The 6,100-nt window shown below is 43.5% G+C and overlaps 1 pseudogene; it reads left to right on the top strand.

Annotated features, from left to right (window-relative positions):
* Positions 1-5,077: 5,077 nt before the first annotated feature.
* The window catches only part of LOC123090393 (ribosomal protein S7, mitochondrial-like), a 5,429-nt pseudogene continuing 4,406 nt past the window's right edge, over positions 5,078-6,100 (top strand).

Below are 6,100 nucleotides of genomic sequence, written 5' to 3'. Positions count from 1 at the left end.
AATTTTACAAGAAGGCTTGGTGCGGAAAAGAAAAGAGGGCGGCCTGGCCCCTTTTCTTCTTATCACATCACAAGGGCGCGACTCTGTATGGTATAGTACCGTGGAGCAAGTTTAGGAGTCCTTTCCACTCATTGAGGATTCTATCTAAAAAAGAAGGTCAACGGGGGAGACTACTTTGAAGTCCGGGCTGAACAAACTACTTCTCCTGCTACCAAAACAGAGAAATAAGGAAATAAGATGGATTCGTCTAATAAAATACCCAATGCCTGTAGTTGAAGAATTGTTGGATGAGTTATCTTGTGCTGTTTGGTTTACTAAGCTAGATCTGAGAGCTGGTTACCATCAGATTAGATTACATGAAGTAGACGAATAAAAAATAACAGTCAAGACCCATGTCACTATGAATTTTAGGCTATTTGGGCTCACAAATGCACCACCCCCCTCCAGAGTGCTATGAAGACAATTTTGGCTGAGCTCACTAGGGTTTGTGTACTTGTTTTTGTTGATGACATCTTAATCTATAGCAAATCCTTGCAAGATCATGTCACCCATTTGCAGCAAGTATTTGACCTTCTAAAGCAGAATCAACTATATGTGAGGTTGAATAAATGTTCATTTGCTCAACCACAGATAGAATATCTGGGTCATGTCATTAGTGGTCAAGGGGTGGCTACAGACTAAAAGAAGATCCTCACAGTGAAAGAGTGGCCTACTTCCAAGTCAAGCACATTAGAGTTTGGGCTTAGCAGGACAGGCGTTTCATTCACAAGAGCTTAGCTCATTTGACTGCTCAAAGACTTAAAACACCAATGTAGCACAAAGCTTTCCTTTCCTCAAGCTCATGGGATTACAATATACCATCCAATAAAAGGCTCAGAGAATAGGGCAGCTGATGCACCACTATCTAGATTACATGAGCCAGATGAAATCAATGTCATTACTTCCTGTCAACCACAATGGCTCACTGATATTGTTGCAGGGTACAGCAAAGACACATTCACCCAGAATTGACTATCTGAATTGGCAGTCCTGAGCACTCACAAGAATAGCAAATATTCATTGCATAATGGGGTCATTCGATATAGAGGAAGAGTATGGGTTGGTGCAAACTTCGAAATGAAAAAAACATCTTGCAAGCATTTCATGCCAGTGGTATTGGTGCCCACTCTGGCATTACTGCTACTTATCACCGCATCAAGGCACTATTTGCTTGGACAGGAATCTTTCAGTCAGTGGAATATTTTGTCAACAAGTGTCAAATCTGTCAGCAAGCTAAGGTAGAACATTAAAACATCCCTAGCCTCTTCGATCCTCTACCCATTCCTGATGAAGCATGGTCCATTATCAGCATTGACTTCATCACTGGACTACCAAAGTCCCATTACTATGATTCAATTCAGGTGGTGCACAAGACAAGCCAAACAAACAGAAACTGAATTAATACCAAAGAACACAAGCTGTGGGCCGTAAAGTGGAAACGGTTGCAGGCCAAAGCTATCCCCCTTTGCCACTAAGACTTGAATCTTTAACCATCGGAATACCCGGTACTCTCTCTACCAAACAGGCAAGATAGTCTTATCTTGAACTCTGTCCCTTCTCTAGTGATTGACAGGTTTAGTCCCTGGTAGTAAGGGTATTTTGTGGTCTATTGTCCTCCTAGGAGGTCACTCTGTAGGCTCAACAAACAATTCACAGAAGCCATTCAAGACCGGTTGCAGGGCAGACAGACCATTGACTTGACATGACCGTAATACATAGAGAATAGGGAGGATAATCTATAAGATGGAGATCCGGATTGTTGTGCTCCGGTATAAAGAAGAATACCATCTTGTCTAATCAAATACGAATACCATCTTATTGATTTACTTAGCTTGCATCAACACATAAGATGTGATGTGAGTAGTGGGAAATAAACTCTTCTTTGATCACTTGAAACATAGTAGAAAGCATCCAAAATAGAATGAAATGATGTTCAAAAGAAGAAGCTACTTGGCCCAACCACTACACCATTTTGCCTAATGTGTGACTACCCATATCAGTTACAACATCTTCCGTTTCCAATTTTTCAGTGCCTTTTTCTTATAGTATACAAAATCGGATTCTGGATTGCTCTTCATTTTGTTCAATTTATCCCCTTGCTTTTCAACGTATATATATATTAACCCGCCTTGTTTACCTATTTCTTCTACAATTCACATGACTCATTGAAACCAACTTTCTCCTTCCTACATTTTATCTCTACAGCAGTTATCCTGTATAATGATTTCTTTTTGGTCGCTACTCTCCTAACCGACGAGTCGGAAAGGATACGAATGTCCATTCACCCTACCACCCATCATCCTTCTAGCTTCGTTGATCAACGACGAGTAAAGATCCCGGAAAAGATCCAAGGGAGTACAATACACTTTATATTCACGTCTTGAATAATGAGGGGGGTAAAGAAGAAAGTCCGATTTCTCTCTCCTTTGCGGATATGCCCTTATTCAGCTCTTGAAAGAAAGAGAGATAGAAAGAGAGAATGATCAAACTCAACTAGATGGCAGTTCCTCTTGTTCAAACCTCTCTTGCCAAGTCTTCTCCTCATAGCGAGTTTTTCTCTCGCTTCGCGTGTCCTAAACATAAAAAGAATTGATTGTGAAAGACAAGTGTTTCATTCCCCTCCCTAATCATTGAAATTCGAACTGTCCGCTATCTCCTCCTTTGTTTGGATTATAGCCCTTCCTTGGGGATTTACTATCCAAAGTAAATCTTTCCAGTTTCAAATGCTACTATTTCTTTGTGGGCAAAAAGTCCAAAATCTTCTTTTTTCGGTATTCCTTACTCTTTTCTCTCGTCGTCCTACTTTTACTTCTACGGACCTTCTATCCATAACGAGTTCCAGGATTGGGGAATCGATGTGGGAATAGATAAAACGATTGTTGAGTACACAGTATAACCGTGTAGCTCATCTAGAAGATCATCAATGACCGGTATCGGGTATTTCTTTTTTACGGTTTGCGCATTGAGTTGCCTATAATCCATAGGCGCCACGAACCTTCTTTATTCTTGTAAAGAAGAGACAGTGAGGCATGAACTAGGTTATAGAGTACCATTCTAGAGTAACTCCTTGATTATGGCTTCAATTTCATCCAGTGGTGTGAATACCTATAAGGCCTTTGATTCACTGGTTGACTATCGTGAGATGAATCCGATGGTCACATGGTCTTTTAAGAGGGAGGGTAGTGGGTTCTAAGAACACATCAGAGAAAGAGGACCAAACCTGCTTGAGTCCTCTTCTACATCTTGAGTACTTCCCACTCCAATGGATCCAGTTTTTAGAATAGCTTTGATCCGGCCATGTAGAGCACTCATAGAGGTCCGGCTTCACGTCAGTGATCTACCACACCCATGCTAGAATTCAGTAGAGTCCCCACTCGCCAACCGTGATGTCTTGGTTTAGAGGCCCCACCTACCCATCTTCCCACAGTTTCACTGAGGTAGTACCATCCCCAATTCGCCACTTCTTATGTTGATGTACTAAGAAATTGGTTGAGGCAATCAACTTCAATCAGAGGAAGCACTTGTGCACATCAACTTAGGATATCCCCTCCGTTCTACACCAGATTATGCACTCACCTCTGGTATAATATAGGAAAGGAAGACGCCCTTTCAGTGCACGCCAAAGCAACTTTGCCTAGAAGGCTTCGAAATACACTACTAGGTCCCTCATTCTCAGTCGGCCTTCACAAAGCAGTTTGCACACCTTGAACCAGCTGGACAGATGTTTCGGACTTTCTCCTATTAAATGCATCTGCCACCTTATTTTCCATTTTACCCCTAATATTCCGCCTTTGAAAGTCAAAACTCACACTTGCTCATCTTAGCATGTAGCTGATTCCGCAGAAAAAGTGTTAGTTGCAAGTGCTGTTGATGCTCCTTCGGTGTTTTACTATCAAGAAGTATATCATAAAACCAACACAAATCTTCTGGGCTTGAACACATCATTCATGAGTGTTTGAAACGTTGCAGGAGCATTTGTAAGCCTGCATCACATTGAATTCATAGTTACAGGGTTCTGAATGAAGTTTTGGACTTGTCTTCCTCTCTCATCCTGATCTGATGATAGCCAGATCTTAATTCAATCTTGATGTAATATTTAGCACCACTCATCCAATAGGGCATCTATGTGCCGGAATTGGGTATTTCTTCTTTACTGTACTGGCATTCAGCTGCCTGGTTTCCATGCACATCCTCCATGTCCCATCCTTCTTCTTCACTAATAGCATAGGTGAAGCAAAGGGGCTAGTAGAGGATTGTATCAGTGAATTCTTCAGCAATTCCTAAATTCTCAATCTCAGCCTTTTGCAGATGTGAGTATCCGTACGGCTTCAGATATTTGGGCTCAGTACCTTCGGGGGTCTATAGTGATCATGGATTCTTTTTTTGTAAGGACTTAGGTTCTTGAAACACCTACTCTTAAGAGTTCAGTAGGGTTGAAATTGGATCAGAGATCAGAGACGTTAGGTTTACTGAGTTGACCATGCACCATTGAGCCATCATGCAGAACTAAGCTTGTTCTGATTTAGTAGCAATCAGCTCTTCTCCTTCTACCTGGTACAGCTTTCCTCCTCCCCTCTTGATTCCTTCCATCACCACTTAAACACTGCGGAAAGGGTTTTGATCAGCTAGTCAGATTGCCCCATTACGGGTGTGTTGCGCCAGAAAGTTCCTCAATCCTGTGCCTGTTCCCGAGCGAGTCAGTCCCATTTCGATGACGAACGACATGATGTGTGCCTCCATAGAGCTTCCCATTTGACATTTCTCCATCGCGAGAGATTCACTCCAGCCACAGGTTCCCCAGTGGTACATCTGGGGTCGGTTCAATTAGTGCGCTATCAGTCCAGTACCATTAGCTCTCCAAGGGTCACAATCCATTCTTTCCGGGCAAGCCAGTTCAGTTCCTTTCTGGTAGCAACAGATCCCATATCAGATTAAGTAAAGGGATTACCTAGCTAGCGCATATCAAAGAGTTGGAGACTTCCTGCTACTATAGAAAAAGCGGTTGATGGATCAATTTCTGTAGGTGGGTCTCAACTATATGGGGGACTTTGATGGTGAGCAAAAAGAATTGATCAAGAAATTGGTAAACTTTCGCATGATCGATGGTAAAAGAACGGGAGTTCGTGCTATTGTTTATAAAACTTTTCACCGCCTAGCTCGAACTGAACGCAATGTAATAAAACTTATGGTTGACGCCGTAGATAATATAAAACCAATATGTGAAGTGGTCAAAGTAGGAGTCGCAGGTACTATTTATGATGTTCCTGGGATTGTAGCCAGGGATCGTCATAAAACCTTAGCTATTCGTTGGATCCTTGGAGCAGCTTTCAAACGACGTATAAGCTACATGATAATCTTAGAGAAATGTTAATTTGCTAAGATGCTGGATGCTTACCAAATGTAACGCCCCGGATCCGATGCGCCAGGTGTCTGCCAGTTATTCGTCGTTGTTGCCTTGTCATTTGCTTGCGTGTTGCACTTTGCCATGTCATCATATGCATTTCTTATCATGTCATCATGTGCATCGCATTTGCATACATGTTTGTCTCATGCATCCGAGCATTTTCCCCGTTGTCCGTTTTGCAATCCGGCACTCCTATGTCCCCCCGGCGTCCCCCTCTTCTCTCTTTTCGTGTGTGGGTGTTAAACTTTCTCGGAATGGCCCGAGGTTTGCCAAGCGGCCTTGGTATAGCACCGGTAGACTGTCTGTCAAGTTTCGTGCCATTTGGAGTTCGTTTGGTACTCCAACGGTTAACCGGGTAACCGTAAAGACCTCTTTGTTTGCAGCCCAACACCCCTTCCAAAGTGGCCCAAAACCCATCTAACCCCCCTCCATGCTCTCGGTCGTTCGATCACGACCGCGTGGCCGAAAACCGCTCCTCATTTGGACTCTCCTAGCTCCCTCTATCTATAAAAGGCCACCTCCCCCGAAATTCCCGGTCCAAACCCTAGCCCATTCTTCCTCCGCGCGCCGGACACGTCCGCCCGGCGCCGGACACGTCCGCCGCCGCCCCCGCGCCCAATCAGAGAGTGCCACGTGTCGCGCCGCCGCCACCCTCGC

The sequence above is a fragment of the Triticum aestivum genome, chromosome 1B (genome assembly GCF_018294505.1).
Source record: "Triticum aestivum cultivar Chinese Spring chromosome 1B, IWGSC CS RefSeq v2.1, whole genome shotgun sequence".
Lineage (NCBI taxonomy): Eukaryota > Viridiplantae > Streptophyta > Magnoliopsida > Poales > Poaceae > Triticum > Triticum aestivum.
This window is presented reverse-complemented; position numbering and strand designations above follow the sequence as displayed.